A 20776-nucleotide genomic window follows, 5' to 3' on the forward strand; every position below is an offset into this window, starting at 1 on the left:
CTAAAGTGGACACTTGCTTCTTTGATCTGATATCTGACAGATTGTGCATTGGGAGAGTCTAAGAAAGGAGCACTTCAGAAATAGGAAGAGGAAAATCCTCAGGGCAATCCTTTCTAATTTTCTCTATCAACAAAGGCTAGCAGTGCACAGCTTGCAGAAGGGAGAGCAGATGATCCAGCTCCAAGTGAAGACGGTGTATGGTAGCCAAGGCAGTGAAATGATAACACGCACCTCATGTGATATTTTACAGGGAACGAAGGCCCCAGATCTAAGTTCAACTCCTGTTGCTACACATTACAGAGGATTTGTGTCTGTTTCTAGCATAAAGATGGTTAGTGTTCAAGGTGGTACCTATTCCAATTACCCTAATCCGAACATCATACACTCTATGTATGTGTTGACATGCTACATTGATCCTACCACACACAGTGCAATCACTATAAGTAAATTAAAGCATCCATGGCTATAAAATGTTGTAGAGAATAAATAAGAGGAGGATGGAGGAGCTGGAGAGATAGCTCAGTAGTTAAGGGCACTTGCTTTTCTTGCAGAGGACCAGGGTTTTGTTCCCAGAACCCATAGTGTAGCTGGTAAAGATCTGTAGGGAATTTGATACTCTATTCTGACCTCTATGGGTCATAAGGTCACATGTGGTGCACACATATACATGAAGGGCAAAATACTCATGAACAAAGGAAAAGAAAAGGAAATTTTTAGAAAAAGGTAGAGGATGGGGGCTGTGTGACATCAGTAGCAGAAGCAGCAGTGTAAGTACAGTGCCATGTCTTACATGATGAATGCTGATGACCAACTTCTTTATACCTTCTGTCCACTTAGGAGCTGTGTGACAGACAGCACACCATTTCTGCAAGTTTAATTCCTGGTGTGTTAAGACACAGCATGACTTACCATGTGGAGCATGTGTAAAAAAAACAAAAAAACAAAACCACTCAACATGTGGGTTCATATAAAGTATGAAGAAAGCTATAAGTAAGTGCTAGAGGTTGCTATGCACTCCTGTGGTTACGTGTATGTATTTATTTCTCCTACTGTGTCGTCACCTTCTTTATTGATTCCCTACTGTGATGTGCTAAGGGTTGTATAGGAGGCCCAGAATAGAGCCCAGTTTGAAAACGGAGGGTTATAATGGCATCAGAGATGTGGTTCTTCAGTGGAAAGCATTACTTTATGCTTTTCAAGTCCAGAAAAACCACCTTTACTCCCTCACAGTAAGGCCAGTCAATAGTCAGTCTAGTGTGGTTTCCCGCAGCTCCTCCCACCCCACATTCTACTGCTTGTGACTGTGAACCTTCACACTACAAAAAAGGTTTCACTTTTGAAGAAAGTTTTATGGCCAGAATTTCTCAAGACATTTTTCTGGAAGAAAATGTTTGCGGTTTCTCTATGAATTTGTTTTAATGTAACTAAATAAGGCATGTGCAAACCACTAATAATCATTCGGTTGCAAGAAATGGGGATGGAAGTCAATCTTTAACCACCAGGATGACAATGGTTCCCCTCCTGCTCTTCTATTGCAGATGTGAGAGGTGACAGTACCAGTTGGATCTGCCTCAGGGTACGGACAGAGCCTCTGAGAATGTGCTGGCCACCTCAAAACAACTCCTTGGTGGATGGTCTCTTTACTGTTCAAACTTTCTAGTCAGAGACTACACACTCATACACTATTGAGTCTGAGGACCTGGTAACCTTTGTGTGGGGGTCTGCCCTTGCATTGCAGGACACGAGAGTGCTGCCATCTAGATGCCAGGAGAACTTCTCTGTTGTAGAAATTATTTAATCCCAACCCAGCATTTCTACCCTGCCTTTGACTCTTTAGTTAGAGAATTAATGACACACACACACAGCCTCTATTTTTATAATAGGCCTTAATCAGGACAAGAGCTGGGCAAATACCTACACTTCATGTTATTAGAAACTACTTTTCTATTGATAATCCCAAATTATTACTTACTATTTACCATGTTTCATCTGGGCTGCTCATAACTTCGGCTGGGCAGCCATCAGGGCCATGTTTTTATGGTTTACCTAACTCTTGGTGGTTTCTCTTTCCTCTTCCATCTTCTCCTGTGGTCCTCTTCAACCCGCACGCCCACAAAATCAAAACCTATGTTTCTTCTGCCCAGCTGTTGGATGTTGGCATCTTTATTTACCAGTCAGAAATAACATGGGAACAGGGTCACTCCGCATGCAGATTCTCTCATCTCTAGGGCAACCAATTCTGTGGGCAGTGCTCTAACTACTGAGCAGTCTTTCCAGCCCTTGGAGCGTGTTTCTTGAAAACGATTTGCTGATATCACCAGTTCAGCTACTGAGTAGAAATGACTAGGACTTTAGTTGGGGAAGAGGATTTTCTTTTCAGTATTGACTTTGAGATTTTAAGAATAGATTATATGTAATATACATAGTAAAATAGATACACTGTATATAATTATTTTTATATTGAATATACAAAACATGTTAGTTACATGACTTGCTACACAGTATATAAAATATGTTAAATATTACATCTAGTATACAAATACCCTTAGATTTGAAAAATTAATATGCTTTCCATATATATTGGTATTTTGAGGTAGAGTTTCTCTATAACACCATTGGCTGTCCTGGAATTCGCTTTGTAGACTAGGCTGGCCTCCAACTCTCAGACATCCATCTGCTTCTGCGTCCCAAGTGCTGGGATTTGCCACCATGTCCAGCTTCCATTTTTATTTAAAACCAATAAAACCTCTATGACAGACAATGATCAGAATGAAGGCTTCCTGCCATGTTTGTGGCAAGTCTGTCCATAGTGCCCTTCTCATCTGTGGCCACAGCATATGTCCCTCATACCTCCTATTTTAAATGATCCAATAACTTCTTGTGAGTTTACATGCACTTATTTGAGAATCTCTATCCTCCCAGCCAAACTATTCAGTACTTTTTGGTCCCTTTGCCTTTTGATTTTTATACTGATAGTCTCATAAATAATAATTGTTCACATTATATGACTATGGATTATGACTCTCTTTAGCACGAATTTTGGACTGAACTCTGAAATGGTCAAACACTACTCATCTCATGTTCACAGAGACTGGGAACTGAGGAGAGAATTGCCAGGAGACAAATAGAGCCTCACAGCAGGGAGCCATCCAGTCACCATGCATGTATGAAGTCAGAGCTTCAAGAAGTGACAGAAGTCAATGTCACCCAAAAAATACTAAAAAAGAGCCATACTAAACAACCTCTACCCAAGTAGGAAAAAGACCCACAGGTAAAATAGTCTTGATATGTTTTGTGCACATATGCATTCAGAAGAGTCTTATGTTCCTGTAAGCTTCTTGGCCTCAGACACTGAACCTTTTTCTTTATTACATGATGATAAGGTTTATCTAATGGTGAGAATTACCAGTATCTTAGAAGGTGGTTTGTATTTTTTAGAGCAAGCGACTAATTAAATCTTACCATGAAGTAATCCTAGAGAGATACTGCTTTAGGGCCAGTGGGATGGCTCAGGGTGGAAAGGAGCTTGCTGCCAAGCCTGGTGACCTAACTTAAATCCCTGGAATTTAAATGGTGGAAGGAGAGAACCAACTTCATCAAATTATTCTCTAGCTTCTACACACATACACACATTGTACATGCACACAAAATAATAAGTATTTTTAAAAATAAAAATTCTGTATTATTTCATTGTATACTAAAAAAAACCAAGCTGGTAAGGCAGATAAAATATAAATTCTTTATCTCCACGTTATAAACAGGAAAACTGAAGCTTGCTGAATATGTGCTTCCCTTTACTATAGGGCATCTCTGGACCCTGAACCTCCTTTAGTTAATACAGTTGCCTAATTTATAATAATAATACACTTTAGCAATTAGAAAGAAAAAATATCTTGTAAATGTTGAATATTCACACACATAAGTAATGAAACTCCATTCTTTACATCATGAGCAATAGATGTCAGCAGGGGTGGATATGAGCAAGAACCAGCTACTTACATAGATCCCACCTAATTCTGTTTGCTTTTGGAGAAAGACACAGAGTGAAGAAGAGAGAGGGTTCTCAAAGCTTGTCATGACCTGACATTCAATCATGTTTTCCGATTCAAGGCCTTTCTGAGAATTAGAGGTGGGTGGGGGAGCACATGCATGAATCCTGCCTCCCCTTGTCTGAAATAAAACAGGGAATGAGGAAAACAACTTAAGGGAAGCTGTGCCTTGAACCTCTACAGCAGGGGTAAGGGTATGGCCTAATCTGACCAGGGTTGCCTAGAGTAGCAGAAGCTCTGATCCTCTCCCAGGGAAGACCTAACCTTTCTCAAAGTGTATCAAATCGAAGAGACTTGGAGCCTATGAGGGAGTTGTTATTTCCAAGGTTATTCTCTTTAAACACTAAACTACAAGTACATCCAAGTTCTTTTACATACCAATAAATTAAAAACATACCTCGGAAGCCTCTCATATAGACCACATTGAGCAGAGTCTTTTTTCATAATGATTAAGGTCATGACTGGAAATACCAGTACTGTTTGGTTGCTATAGCAACACTGATTCCTGTCAGGACCTGAGGAAGCACATTGGAAATTCTAGAGATAATTTTATGGTCCCTGGACTGAAAGGGAATAATCTTACATTGATGTGTTATTTATAAAAAGTCGTATTTTTAAGCTTTAAATGTCCTGAATTGTTGGTAATTTTTTTTTCAAATGTCTCTTTTCCATCCCTAAATTGAAAGCTACTTAGAAGAAGGGACCACACAGTGTTTCTGAGTGCCACCTATTACTCACTGTCCTAACACAGATGGGAGACTCATCAAATATTCATTGGCTAGAATGAGCTGGCAAAAGTGAGCTATCAGGGCTAGTGAGATGGCTCAGTGGGTAAAAGGGTTTGCTGCCAACCTTGACCATTCAGGTTCAATCCCCAGGTCCCAGTCTTGTAAAGCTACTACAACTTGTCCTCTGATGTCCACACATGCATCATGGCGCACATGACCCCAACACTTTCAAAAATCAATCTATTTTTTTTTTTAAGCGTAAGAACTCTCTAGAATAGTTATACATCTTCAGGATACGTGGGTGGGAGGATAAAGTGAGTGAATTCACTGGAAGGATTTGCCACTGTGAGGACCCTTTTGAGTCAGCTTAAAAATACTCAGGGCAGAGTATGTTAAAGGTAACAAAATAAATCAACAGACATCTATATTATGGAGACTTTTCCTTTCTCAGAGCTAGAAACTTCACCATCATATAGATGTTCATTCTCCCTGGGGGGGTCTTGCAGATTGAACACTGGATATAACTGTAGTCTAAATCCCAAATAAAATGTTCAAGGGCCTCGAAAAAGAACTTTGAAAGTTAAAATAAGGAAGGACAGCCAAAAATATTGAAGATATTTTTAAATATGAAGAGTAAGGCAAGAAATCTGCCTTAACAGATACCAAATGTATGTAGTCAAAGTAGTTAAGAAAGTGTGGTACTGGGTTAGAGACATGGCTCGATGGTTAAAACACTGGCTGCTCTTAAAGAGGACCTGGGTTCTAATCCCAGCATGCATATGATGGCTCACATGTGTCACAACAGTTCCAGTGGATCTGATGTCCTTTTCTGACCTCCACAGGCACCAGGTACATAGGAAGGTGGTACACACACACACACACACACACACACACACACACACACCACACACACACATGCACACACACAAATACACGCATATGCATGCAGGCAAAACACAAACATGAAATAAAATAAATAATTTAAATGTAGTATTGAGACAGAGATAGAGCACAGAGGCACAAAATAGATCCAATGTGGGAAGATGATGAAATATCAATAGTGAAGACATGGAGAAAAAATTAAAATGATTATCCATTGTTGAAGGAATGAGCTGGAACTCAGTCTCCCACATATCTGTGATGGTCAGCTTTAACCCTGAACTTGGCACAACTCTATCACCTGGGAAAAGAGACTTAATGAGGGGCACAACTCTATCACCTGGGAAAAGAGACTTAATGAGGCATTGTCTACCCTGAGTTGGTCTGTGGACATACCTGTGGGCAATTGTCTTAAGTTCATTGATGTGGGAAGACCAAACCAACTCTTGGCATCACCATTCCCTAGGCAGGAGTTTCCTGAAATGTATGAGTGCATAGACAAGCAAGTGAGCAATGAATACATTCAAATTTGACTCTGATCTTGGCTCTAAGTGCAAAGTCACCACCAGCACACACTGGTACATACAAAGAATTAACACTTCAAACATTGAAAAATATTGAGGAAGATAAAAACCAATAACAACTCTCATATGTTGCTGGTGAGAAGGCAATGTGGTTCAGCTACTGTGGAAAGTAATTTGCAATTACTTTATAAAGGTCTGGCTCCAAAACTCAAAGAACCAGCTATTCGGTCCTAGTCATAAACCCCAGAGATAGTCCTGTATTTCTGTGAACTAGAAGAGAAGCATCAAAATACCCCTGTGCTAGTTTCCAGCTCTAACAAATTACTGCAAATGTGGTGGATTGAAACATTATGGGTTTATTAACTTACAGTTTTAGAAGTCAGACGTTCAAATGGAGTTCTACTGGGCCAATACGAGCATGCCAGGAGGGCCATATCAGGAGGCTATAGGGAGAATAGTCTAGAAATATCCCGATCCTTAGCTCTTGACCAAACTCTATCTTTAAAGTAAATAGAGTGTGACTCAGCCTTTCTCCGGCTTGATCACCCTGACACACATTCTCTTACTTCCATCCTCTTCATTTCAGGGCCCTCACGATCACACTGCCCCATTTGGATTATCCTAGACAATCTCTTCACCTCATTCCATTTGTAATTCTAGTTCCTCTTCACCGTGCAACATAATAGATTCTTAAGCACACCCTCTGATAGGATACAGCATAAGTGAATGTTGTGGGATACACTATAGAATATTATACAGTAATAAAAATCATAGGACATAGGGCTGGGGAGTGGGCTCCTCAGGTAGAGTTTGCTGCAAAAGTGAGAGGATCTGAGTTGGAATCCCTGACATCCATGTAAAGCTAGATGCAGGGTGTGTGTGTGTGTGTGTGTGTGTGTGTGTGTGTGTGTGTAAAATTCCCATGCTCATAAAAGAGATGGGAGGCAGAGAAGAATTTCTTGAAGATAATAGGCAAGTTACCCTAGCCTATGCAGCAGCGAACAACATGAGAGACCCTGTCTCAGAGGACTGACATCTGAGATTGTCTTCTGATCTCCAAAGGTATGCTGTGGCATAAGTGCTGCCACTCACACACATATACTTGTGCATAACACACACACACACACACACATCTAATAAATTAATGAATACACAAATAAGTAAATGAATGTAACTTAGCTAAATGCAATAATATGAGTATGCATAATTAAATGGTGCCAGGGGCAGGTGCAAAGCTGGTCCTCTCCTATTAGAAGCATCATGATACCTTCTTGGCAAATCCTGAAACAAGGATTAAACAGTATAGTTGTCCCTACTTGACACTTCACCACACCACATCTAGATGTTCAGACCTTAGCTTAACTTTGATATCTTGCAACTGCTCACCAATGTATTACCAATGTCTCATGTACCTTCAGAAAACATATGGAATCTGAGCGCTTTTCTCACTTCTATTACTGAGGATCCTCATGTAAACCACCACCATCACTTCTCACAGAGATCAGTGCTCAACCATAATGGATTTTCCTGTTCTGTTCTTGACTCTTCCAGTGATCCACTATCCACAGGGTGATTTTTCTAATGCCTGAGCCAGAACACAGCATTTCATTGCTTCTTTCTTCCAATAACTTCCCATTCTAAGCAGGAGAATATCCAAACTCCTTTGCAGAGTCTAGATGACCCTATGAGATCTGCCCCTAACCACCTTGTCTCAATTCATCCTGCCCTCTCCCCTCTTCCCACATGCTTAGCTCCGTCCCATCCACTCTGGTATTCTTTCCATGACTCAAATAAGTGTTTCCTTATTTCTTAAAATAATCTCTGTGTTTATTCATGGATGTATAACAATGAACTAAGTAATAGTCTTGGAATTGAGTCTACCCACATAAACAGAAAAATTATATCAATCTCTCCAGGACTCATTTTCTTATCGTAAAGTGGGGAAGGCAATGGAATGCTACACACAGAATAATTATAAGGAAAAAAAAGACCCTTAGTCTTGAACTTAGTAAGCATCATATGAGTGTCAGCTCTTCATAAAACAGTCTTCCATCCCTTCTAAGGATGTGATCATTTTCACAGCAGGCGTCGTCTTGTCATTGTGTAGTTGGAATCTCAAAAGCAGAGAGGTCTTCATAAATATTTGCTTTTAGCCTGCCCATCCAAAGTGTGGTTCTAAGCTATCCAAACACTTGGGCTCATTCTGCAATCAACACCAACCCCTCTGCTTCCTTTCTGACCCCAGAACACAGAAGCTTCGCTATCTTCACTGTAACCCCTTGAAGGTCCACTAAATCCCCATTTAAACTGATAACCAGGAAAGACAGAAGGACACTATTTCTCTGTTGTTTGAAGCTACTCAGTTCATGGTAATTTGTCACACAGTTTCAAGACTTTAAGATTGTAAGAAATCTATATATTTTTCTTAACAGTAATCTCTACAAGGTAGAGCTGTTTTCTGAGTCACCTTCACTGATATCCATCAAACTCCCAGAACAGGTACATAGCACAGTAGGTCCCCAATATGTATTAGTGGACGAGATAAAGGAAGAAAATAGTTTTCAAGTGGTGTCAAGGTCTTAAGGATATTTAAACAATTTGGTAAGCAAAATAAAAAAAAATAACAAAAAGACAAAAGCCAACAAAACATAAATGTTTAGAGCTAATTTGCTTGTATAAACCTTATTCCCATAAAACATGACTTTACAGATACAGCTCTGGGACCATCTGTTGGATTAGCCTTGAGAGCCTGAGTAGTGAAGTGATGCAGGATTCCAAGAAGAACTCAAGTGTGAACTCTAGAGATTTACAAACCTTAGAATTGGGTGAGTTACAGAACTGTTAGCTCTGCAGAATGTGTTTGTTGTTAACATGAACTTTCTCAAACTGCTGTGATGTAACTGTCGAACTTTGAAAGTGAAAAAAGAAATCAACATGAGTATTCTATGAAATGTTATCTTTAAACTGCAAATTTGTTTGTGTTGAGTGCAAGAATGTTTGGTTCCATCCCATCACGGTTAGCTAGTTCTTGATTGTGACTGACCTACTTTTAAAAGTCTAACTGGCCAACTGATCTCTGTAAGAATATCCCTATGGAATTAAATTGTTTTTTAAAATTTGCATCATTTTAAAAGTCAAAGATTTGTCCCAAAGGATAAATATAACATAACTTTAAAAAAATCCAACAGTATTTATCTCAAGGCCATGCTGTTTATGTATGAGCATGGGATCATGGATAAGGGTGTTAGGATGTATTTATGTGTGCATACCTTTCTGTATGTAAACCCAACACATCACATATATGGTTAATTTCTATTCTTAGTTTTCTCCAAATTTGTATTCTTCCTTTGAAGTGATACCATTAAAAAGTGACTTAGAGCAGGGACATTTGAGGGACTTGGGAACTCTGGATTGTTACTGGGAAATGTGGTTAGAGCAAAGCCACATTCCATAAGGTCCTCTGGGATTTATAATCCAGATGAAACAGCTCAGATGAAACTAAGGGGAGTTTTAGAAAAAATATCATAAAATAGTGTGTGATAGAAGATTCATTTGTGTATTACTCAACAAACATTGAACTCCTACAATGTGCTAGGCACTATACCAGGCACATGTGATACATGATGAATAAAATCTAGGATGATACCAGAGTCATGGGGCTTAGAGTGTTGTGAGGTGGACAGTGAATTAAATCTATGGGGGATATTAAGTAGAAAAACAAACTTGGTAAGAATAATAAAGGGGAGATGGTGCCTAAGAAAAGGTATAGATGGGATCATTTTATAGAGTGGGATTTGAGCAAAGGCTTGAGTATATATAGAGAAGATCCAGAAAGTCACCCAGGGAAAGATACATCTTGTCAAAGATCAAAGCTAGTGCAGAGGTTCTAAGATGGGGATATACTCTAAATGCTACAATTTCAGCCCCTTACCCCCAGTTATATGAACTTAAGACACAATTGTCTATGTTGAGCTGCCAACCACAGAAATCGCTCAGGAATGTGTTGGATAAGCAGGGTGGAGATGAGGGGTGAGGATAGGGAAGGTAGTCAGGACAAGATGGTGAATGCTCTCTAAGCTGGTTGATGGAAAGAGCTTTAGATTTAATCCATGGTAGGGGAGGGGCAATGACTGAAGCATCTTCAGGTACGTATTTTCACTTAGATCTTAGATTCCAAGCATCTGTAATGTATATTCAAGCCCTGAATGAAGAATACAAATAAGACAGGAGTTAGAAGCAGGCAATCTGTGTAGGAGGTAAATCAAATGTGAGCTGATGGTGCCTCTACTAGTGCATGGTAGTTAGAAGGAAATATTTGCCTTTTACATATATTCAAAATTAGAATCAACAGAATTTGATAGTTGAAGGATGCAGGATAGGAATAGGAGAGTAAATTGAAGCATAATTCCAAAGCCTTTTTTTTTTTTTTTTTTTTTTTTTTTTTTTAGCTTTCTAACTAGATTGAGAATGGAATTACAGTCTTCCGAGTTGGGAAAGATCGAAAACAAAATTGTTTGCCTAGCAGAGTTTTTATGAATTTAATCATGCACATGCTGTTTTAGATGCCATGATGGCAAAAAATGACTGTCAACTTGACAGGATATGGAATCACTAGGTGACAAGTCTCAGGGCATGCCTATTGGGGAATATATTGATTAGGTTAATTGAGGAGGGAAGACCCACCTACCTTAAAGTATTCTCTGGGCTTGGCCCTTAAACTGCATTAAAAGAAGAAGAAGAAGAAGAAGAAGAAGAAGAAGAAGAAGAAGAAGAAGAAGAAGAAGAAGAAGAAGAAGAAGAAGAAGAAGAAGAAGAAGAAGAAGAAGAGGAGGAGGAAGAGGAGGAGGAGGAGGAGGAGGAGGAGGAAGAGGAGGAGGAGGAGGAAGAGGAGGAGGAAGAGGAGGAGGAAGAGGAGGAGAAAAGAAAAGTCATAAAGACTAGCCTTCACTTTTTTCCCCCTGACTATGGATGCAATGACTTGGCCAACTTCCTCAAGGTACTGCTGTCATGGAGCTTCCCTTCCCTGGCAGGCCTTGCGATAAATACTGTTTGGTTTCCCTTGAACTACTATGAGTGAAAATGAGCCCTTTTCCCCTTAAGTTGCTTTTGTGGCTGTATTTTATCATAGCAACAGCAAAAGAGTACCCAAAACAGATACCTGGTGCATCTTCAAATGTAGATGGTAGATGCTCTATTAGCCTGGACTTAGTAGAAAGGTTTATACTATGTGAACTTGTGAGCCATAAACCTGTAGATGTGTCTTGGGTTATGGGGTAAAATATGATTGTTTGGAAATCTAGTGAAAGAGAAGCAGGCTGAAGACTGAGTCCAGGGCCAGAGATGAGGAAGGACAGAAGGACCAGCAAAAGAAGCAGAGACAGAGCAGCTGCGGGGAGAAAAGGACCACCTCAATGCCAAACCAATGGAAATTAGAACAAAAAGGGAGTGGCCAATTCCATTTTGGGTTACTGAATGAGCAGAGGCTGACAGTGCATGCCCTTCAGATTTGTAACAGGGAGGTAATGGCTGCTTTGATCAAAAGTGCATAGAAGGTGAAGGTAGAAGGGTGGTTGGAGTAGACTGAGAAGAAAGAGAGATGAATGGGAGGATGGCATGAAGACAAGAAACAGATGACTCTGTCACTGAATTTTGTTGTAAGAGCAAAGAAATGAAGTGGTATTTAGAGATGTGGTTATAAAGAGTGTTTTGTTTGTTTTAAGGCAGCCTTCTATCTAGCCTAGACTCGTCTCAAACTTGTAATTTCTGCCTCAGATTCCTTAGTGCTAAGATTACAAGCCAGTGCCATGATTAAGAACACAGATCATCCTTCTCTTCCTACCTGTTTTCCCTTCTTCTTCTCCTCTTCCTTCTCCTCCTTTTTCTTATCCCCCTTCTCTTCTTCCACCTCCTTTTCCTTGGTGACTTTGGCTTTCTGATACAGGATACAAGGTCTGACTCTTCCTCACAGGCTGGCTTCAATCTCATCGTTGCCCAGGTGTACTTCAGATTGGTAACCCTCTTGCCTTGGCCTGCCAACCACTGAGGTCACAAATACATGTCACCATGGCCTGCAGAGATTGTTTTCCAGTTTTAAAATATTGTATGTTGTTGATAATAATAACCTGGTAGTAGGATAAATTACAAGGGGGAGGGAGGGAGGGAGGGAGGGAGAGAGAGAGAGAGCGAGAGCGAGAGAGAGCCTTTAATGCCATTGTGTTATGGAAGAGAGGGGAAAAAAATAAAAATTCAGCATGTAGTAGAGTGTTGATGGACAGTTGGTAGGAATGCAGGCAGCACATGCAAAGTAACAGGCAAAAAACAGCACATAAATGCCAGGAGTATTAGTAAATTTGTTCCGGACAGCTGATTTCCAGTTTTTTGTCATTGTTTTGCAATACTATCTACGCCATAAAGTCCCAAGAGACCATTAAGAAGTGGCAAAGAGAACTCAAATGAAAACCATACTTATGAGCATAGCCAAACTGAAAAACATTGACGAGAGCAGGTTCTGGCAGAGGTGTGATCAAAGCCACCACATGGTACATAGGAAGTGGTACGGCCACTTTGGGAAATAGCTTAGTCATTTCTTACCTTATGAACAAGGAATCTTACTCTAAAGTTTTAAACAAAGAGAAAATTTAGATTCCCCTAGCCATGAATGTTCACAGCGCCGCTACTCCTGAGCGGAGGTCAGAAGCAAGCCAAACATCTGTCAACACAAGAGCTGATGATTAAACACGCACAAGAGACACCATTCCACCTTAGCGTAAAGGAGAGGACCTTGACACACGCCTCAGCAAGGATCGATCTCAAGGACATGATCCTGGGCGGCAGAAATCTAGTCAAATGTTCTGTCCTGAGCCATTCCACTTACATCCTGCCAAGAAGAGAAGGCCACAGTGATGGAGGTCACAGTGATGGAGAACAGACTGGTTGTTGCTAGAGAAGCAGCAGAAGGGGTAGGAGATGAGGAAGCAGAACTCAGTAAAACTAAGGGTAGTACAGTGGGAATGGTCCGTGTTCAGTGTTTAAGCTCATGTAACTGACATCAAGTAAGCAGTCAGTGCTACTGTATGCTAATTTTTAGTCTTTCACTAGAACCATGGGGGACAACATGAGGGGCATTTTCTTCACCTTTTTTTCCAAGGTGAAGGTGGGAATGGAGACGCCCTCCTTACAGGGCAGCATACTAGAAGGAGGGTTGAATTTTACTCCTGGCTCCCGAGCCCTTCCAGTCATTCTCCCAGCTCTCCTTGCGATGCACATGAATCAGTATCTTTAACAACTTCCCTCATCTGAAATTCTTAAAAATACCAATGTAAATCCCATACCCCCTCACTTAATTCTTAGTTATGGGTTGGAGACTGATTATATTTTACTAAATACATCTTTAGTTTACAGGTGATTCTAATAAGCAGTATGTAGCCAGGGTTGAAAGCCGCTGAGTTAGATGAAGGAGGTGCAGGTCAAATTCAGAAGTGTTTAAGACTAAGTGGAATTGTCTTAAAGGATAATAATAGGCCATGGGGAGGGCGGGCTGGATGAAAAAGGGGTGTGTGCGTGTCAGCTGAGCAGGGGAGGGCTAAATCATCCCAAATTCCTTTTACTTCCCATGAGATCAGACTTGGTATTATTCAGGCAGACTGTAGTGGTAAAATTGCGTGCTGGAGAGGGTTTTTCACAGGACCCAGCTCTTGGATCTTTCCATGAGTGGCTCCGACAGCTGTGTGACTAGCAAGGCCTGTACTGTACTCTGTGAGATGCATATGCATGGGAAACAAGCATGAAGGGAATACCACACCATATTCCTGTAGTGAGAGTATACGTGTGATTATGAAAGGATCATATATGTATGGTCACATGTGATAGCCTAGGTTTAGATGGTTAAATATACTTAGAGGTTTAAAGTGCTTACCAGCTGCCTGGTGCATAATTAAAACACAATAAAGATTAGGGAGAAATAAAAGAAGTGTCTGAAAATGCTTTAACATTTTTTCCTTTCTGTGATAGTCATGTCTCTAAAGGGTTGTGATAGTTGAGAAAACTGCTTAACTCTCCCATCAAATCTATTTCCTAGAACTACTGGACCCTGGGGGACATTTATGACTTGGCACATGCTCAAGTAGTTGTTTGTAGCAAAAATATTTCTACCATTGACAGTCCTGAAGACCAGTGATCCAAAACACATTTCTGGGGCCATGGGTGGCTTAAAACATGTGAAGGGACATTCCATAAAACTTATACTCCTTGGAGTTTAGGGGTTCCAGTCCAGAGTCTGTCCACCCATCTGTCTGCCCATCAGTCTCTTTCTCCTTTTCCATAGTTGATCCTACCAGAGTTCTCTATGGAGATAAGAATGAGGGTCAATAAGAGATTACAACCTTCCTTTGTCCTAGTTGGCACCTCACATTGAAGTTTCTTGTTGAGGCCCACAAGACAAGGTCAAGTTTACGTCTCCATGTTGGTGCCTCTCTTGTGGCTATGGCCATCTACCTGACAGGAAGAACTTAACAAAGGAAAGTTGTGCTTTAGCATGTGGTTTCAGAGGGATCTCAGTCCTTCACAATGTGAAGCAGGGTGTGGAGCTTGTGGCAGTGGCTCACCACACAGCTACTGAATAGAAAGACCCAGGGCTGGGGACACCTTTTAAATACCAATCTTTAGTGACCTTCTTCTTGTTTTTGTTTGTTAAAACACAGTCTTATACAGCTCAGGCTGGTCTCAACCTTAAACGTCTCATGTAGCTGGGCCTTGAACTTCTGATCCTCCTGACTATCCTCCTTAATGCTGAGATTGCCAGCATATGCCACTGTGCTAGGGTTAACAGTGACCTATTTTTGCTGCCAGGATTTACTTTCTGAGTGCTCCACAGCCTTTAAAATAACTTCACAAGTTTGGAACTAAGTAGTCCAAAAACATGAGCCCATTGGAAACACTCCAGACTCAAATCATGAGTTTGCTTTGGAGATAATCTCACATACATGTTAGGAAATAGTCCTTACTGTATGCTCTGTGCTTTGCTTTCCTATCTGTGACCTTACCACCTTTGTAGTAGTCTTTAAGGAGAGTTGAGTGACTAATAAAAACCACAAAATAAGAACATGAAGGCCCTTCCTCCTATTCTTCCATAGGAGTCCCCATGCTCCATCTACTGTTTGGCTGCGGGTGTCTGCAGCTGTCTGGTGAACTGGTGGGTGGAGCCTCTTACAAGATAGCCAAGCTAGACTCCTGTCTGCAAGCCTAACGGAGTGTCTATCATTAGTAGTGACAGGGATTGGTGTTTGTCCATGGGATGGGTTTCAAATAGGTTGGCCATTCTCTCAGTCTCTGCTCTATCAGCATCCCTGCACTTCTTGTAAGCAGGGTAAGTTTTGGGTCGAGTTTTGTAGGTGGGTTAGTGTCCCTGTCACTCCACTGGGGTTCCTGCTGGCCACAGGAGGCAGCTTCCGCAGGCTCCACATCCCTAATGCTGTGAGTCACAGCTAACTCAGGACACCCCCATTGGTTCTTGGGCATCTCCCCTACCGCAGGTCTCCCAGATCTTCCTAGAGATGCTCCCTATCCCACTCCCTTCATCCAGATACAAAAACCCACAGCCAAACAGTGGACGGAGTTTAGGGACTCTTATGGAAGAAGAGGAGGAAGGATTACAGCTCCTAAGGGGATACAACCTCCACAGGAAGTCCAACAGAGTCAACTAACCCGGACCCTTGGGGTTCTCAAAGACTGAACCACTAGCCAAAGAACATACATGGGCTGGACCTAGGCCTCCACATACGTATGTAGCAGATGTGCAGCTTGTTCTTCGTGTGGGTCCCAAACAACTGCATCAGGGGCTGTCCCAAGGCTGTTGCCTTTATGTGGGATATGTTCTTCTAGTTGGGCTGCCTTGTCGGGACTCATGGGAGAGGAAGTGCCTAGCCTCACAGAGACTTGAAGTGTTAGGGTGGGGAGACACTCAGGGGGCCCCCACCCACCCAGAAAAGAAGGGGATGGGGAATGGGGGAAGTATTATGAGAGGGGTTAACTGGGAATGGGGCAGCGATTGGGCTGTAAAGTGAATAAATAAAAATAAATCCATTTTTAAAAGCAAAAAAAGAAAAGAAAGTTAAGGCCATGGAGCCCATTAGTAGAACTGAAATGTCAACTCCCTCTCCCCCTCCCCCACAACAGACCTTTTCTCCACCCTAGTTTCTGACCTGAGCACATCGTCAGCCTGCTTCCCTTAGGCTCCTGAGTGCTGACTTCCTCTTGGAATGGGACGGGGTGGGTGGGAGCGGCTCTGCTGTCAGCGGTTCAAGTCAGCTGCCTTTCTTGTTTCCCAAGACTCTAGAGTCCCAGGGGGTTCTGAGCCCCAAAGTGGCGCTTCAATTTACTTACTTCTTGCCCCTAGACTGATTTGTCTCCAGGCGCCAGGATCTCCAACCAGCTGTTTCTGCAATTCACTTCTTCCTCCATCTGCCTTCAGGGCAGGAACTGGGGAAATCATTGACCTTTGACTTAAAAGGAAACGCTGGAAAAGTAACCACAGCAAACACGGGTGACTATCCATCAGACGATGCAGTATTTCTGAGACTTCTCATGCTCTGGGATGGTATATTAAGCAGGACTGGCTCTTTGGAGGCCTGTGAACCTTCTGTCTGCCTGAGCGTGGCTTTTGCTGAGACTTTCACAAGAAACTATGTTAATTAAAAACTGATGGGAGGGATCTAAAACAATTTATACAGGGAGCCCGAGGGCAGTCCTGCAGATGCGGGGGTGGGGGGTGGGGGTGGGGGTGGGAGTGGGTGGGGTGGGGGTTGGAGAGGTCAAAGGAACCAGAGTTCTTGTTTCTTTACTTAGTACTCTTTCTGATAACAGTATAGAAGGCCATTTCCGGAACTATTAACTGGAAAAAAAAAAGCCAAACAAGCTTTTGTAAATAACAGGTGGAGATTCTCAGCCCCTTTGCTGTGAAGTTCCCAGAGGCAAATTTTGAATACTGAAAATTTTGTTTACACAGAAATAAAAAGGACTTTTATTTTCTCCCAATTCTTTATTAATTTCTCAAAGTGTATTGGTAATGCATTAGTACTTTGAAATGTGCTAAGATAGTCAGCCTTACAAATTAAATTTGATCACATGAAATACTTTTTATGAATGGGAAAGTTTAGTACCATGGGTTTAGTACTGACGTCCAAATGCTGAATTAAATGTTTTACACACTCTCTTATTTAATCCAGTTTTCTCATCTGAACTCACATTGCTAGACCCTGTTCCATCACCTTCTTTTCACAATCTCCTTAGTAAATCAAATTTATCCTGCCCCAAAGGAGATGTTCTCCCCAATTTTGTTATCAGACTCCTTCCCAGAGTATCACATTCAATGAGTACTACCTCTTAAGTCTCCCCACACCTAGGGGTTACCTCCCTACCCCCGCCCTCTACCTTGTTTTTCATGTTGCATTTAAAATAAAATTTTTTAAAATATTTGAATGTATTGTTAATTATGTGCATGTACTCATGCCTATTTGTCGACTCCATGAGTACAGGTGCCTGTGGAGGCCAAAAAAGGTGTCAGCTCTCCTGAAACTCTAGTTTCAGACAGCTGTGAGCCAACTGATACAGATGTTGGGAGCTAAACTAGGGTCTTCTGCAAGAACAGTGTCTTAGTTGGGGTTTAGACACACACAGTGAAATATCATGACCAAAGAGCGAGTTGGGGAGAAAAGGGTTTATGTGGTTTACACTTCCATCACTGTTCATCATTGAAGGAAGTCAAGACAACAACTCACACAGGGCAGGAACCTGGAGGCAGGAGCTGATACAGAGGTCATGGAGGAATACTGCTCATTGACTTGCCCCTTATGGCTTGCTCTTTCTTATAGAATCCAGGACTCTCAGCCCAGGGATGGTCTGGGCCTAGGCCCTCTCCCTGTTAATCTTGACAGTCAAGAATAATACCAGTACCACAAGTTAAAGCCAAATTTGAAGGAAAGACTGTCCAGGTGTATGTACTCTGGTCAGGTCCATAGCTGGTTCCCAGGGAAATGACCTGGAGTCACTGTTTACCAGGAGTAAAAAGGAAAAATCTATAATTCACCATATTTCCTATTAGGTCCAATCACGAGCAAGTGTACACTCTGACATATTTCCTGCCTGCATTTCCACTGCCCAGATCCACTGTAACTGGGTCAAAGAAATTTGTCCAGGGAAGGGAAACATGTGGCCTGTTATCTCATATGAACAACAGCCTCTAGCATCTCTGTAGGTATTGTCCTTAAGCAAGGGGATTACAGGTCAGAGGCATTTTCATTTCATGGATCTCTTAGGCAGAAGAACTAAAATGTAAAACATAACTCTGACTCACATTCCTCATGAATCACTAATTAAAAAAATGCCTCATATGCTTCCCTACAACCTTATTTTATGGAGGCAACTTCTCAATTGAGGTTCCCTCTTCTCAAATGACTTTAGCTTAGATAGTATTGACATAATACTATCCAGCAAAAGCAGGAAGCGTTTTTAATCTAGTGCTCTCCCAACTGAGAGCAATGGTTTTAATAATTCTACAAAGAATCTCTTCTCAGACATTTACTGACTCATTTTCATTGCTCTCAGTGTAAACACACTACTCATTAGGATGGTTGCAAAGACACTGTAGCTTAATAGCTGCCTCTTTCCCCCACTCAGCCTTTAGAATATTCCTATCCACTATAGTAACCTGTGTTTGAGGCCAACTGAGCTACAGAGCAAGACTCTGTATCGGGAAAAACGTGCCAACATAGTATTTGACAAAAACCATACTGTCCTGTTCTTACCATGTCAGTAAGTTTCATACTGAAAGTAGAAAATGTTTTATGTGGGATGAAGTGTCTAGCTCAGATGCTCCTGCGATCAGATCAGCCCCAAAGACGAAAGGACATACGGCTCGTACAGGCAGAAGCCAGAAACTGTGAAGGTCCAGCTATTTTTCAACAGAATTTGCATGCGAGGACTTTTCAATGCATGGTCTACAGACAGCACAGATACTGGCCAAGACAGAAAGATGAGGGAAAGGAAAGGATACAGCTTGTTAGATGTTGTTCCTAAGAGACAGTAGGTCTGGCCAGCTTTATGACTGGACAATTAATTAAGTGCTCCTTTAAAACTAACATGCGTTGAAAGTTTGGTCCTTGAATGAAGGAGAGGTCTAGAGATGGAACCTTGGGAAAATGGATGGATTCTGTGAGCTCCAACTTCATGGATTAATCTGTTAACTGGTTCGTAATTTAGTGATATTGTTGGGAGGTTGTAGAGATGACAAGTGGTTGGACATGATTGTAAATAGGTCAACTGGGAGTGAGTGTGACTTGCTCCTATTCCTTCCTCTTCGTTTCTGCTTTCCAGATGCCAGGAGGTGAACAATTTGTTCTCTACCCACCTCTGTACCCCTACCCTACCCCACCCCTGCTGACTTGATACTTGAGTATCTGGATCCCTACCATGGATCCAGGAACAAGAGAACCAAGTGTTCATGTGAAGTGGAAAGTTAAGGTTGTACTGGCTAGCTTTGTGTGTCAACTTGTCACAAGCTGGAGTTATCACAGAGAAAGGAGCCTCAGTTGTGGAAATGCCTTCATGAGACCCAGCTGTAAGGTATTTTCTCAATTAGTGATCAAGAGGGGAGGACCCAGCCCATTGTAGGTGGTGCTGTCCCTGTGCTGGTGGTCTTGGGTTCTATAAGAAAGCAAGCTGAGCAAGCCAGGGGAAGCAAGCCAGTAAGAAACATCTCCCTATGGCCTCTGCATCAGCTCCTGCTTCCTGACCTGCCTGAGTTTCAGTCCTGACTTCCTTTGGTGATGAACAGCAGTGTGGAAGTGTGAGCTGAATAAAACCTTTCCTCCCCAACTTGCTTCTTGGTCGTGATGTTTGTGCAGGAATAGAAACCCTGACTAAGATAAGGGTTCTTTGGAAAGTCAGGTGTGTTGCATTGGCAGAGTGACAGACTCACCTACTGAGGGAAGATCTGCAGAGGACACATGATGTCTAGAGGGCGTATAAATACAGACAGTGACAGAGGCCGAGCTAGGCTTGCTTATAGAGCTGGAGACCAACGCTTGTTGGTCTCCCGACTTTACTGAGCTTCACTTCACTGAGAGAGACACAGCTGAGAACTCTTCTTGACGTCCCTCTTGGTCTCTCTTGCTGACTTGTGCTGAGGCTGAGGCCTGGCTGTCTCTGCTAGGTAGTGCCACTGCTGCTGATTCCTGTTTGCTATCCCGACTCTACTGAACTGGACTGGTGAATTATCTGTGAAGTGTTTGTGAGTGGATCGAGTTGCTGCTGCTGACCTGTGAACTGAACTGCCGATTTCCAGGCAACAACCATTTTTAAATATGTCCTCTTCTCCCGTATCCTTTCTCTCCCACTACCTCTGGTGGGTGGTGGGCTAAAAGGGAGGTTAAAGTGTTTAAGAACCCCCATTAAAAATAGGTTTTGAAAAAAATTAAAGTTACATCTATGGCTTACAACTTTTAAAGTCATGTTATTATTATTTTAAATTATTTCTTTATTCTGAAGAATTCATTATGATGATCAAAATTAACATACAGGTATGTCGTTAAAATTCACATCC

General features: G+C 41.7%; 1 long non-coding RNA gene across 2 annotated transcripts; it reads right to left on the reverse strand.

The window, feature by feature from the left end:
* Window positions 1-9320: 9320 nt before the first annotated feature.
* On the reverse strand, window positions 9321-16822 carry LOC148000502 (uncharacterized). Of its 2 annotated transcripts, none has more exons than XR_015639758.1 (3): window positions 16561-16822; window positions 12020-12248; window positions 9321-10381 (listed from the first exon to the last, which is right to left on the reverse strand). It is a non-coding gene; the product is annotated as an uncharacterized LOC148000502 (long non-coding RNA). The 2 variants fall into 2 exon arrangements; XR_015639757.1 differs by having other exon boundaries at window positions 16380-16640.
* Window positions 16823-20776: the final 3954 nt, after the last annotated feature.

Source organism: Rattus norvegicus, chromosome 16, assembly GCF_021556685.1.
Source record: "Rattus norvegicus strain SHRSP/BbbUtx chromosome 16, alternate assembly SHRSP_T2T, whole genome shotgun sequence".
In the NCBI taxonomy this organism is placed as follows: domain Eukaryota; kingdom Metazoa; phylum Chordata; class Mammalia; order Rodentia; family Muridae; genus Rattus; species Rattus norvegicus.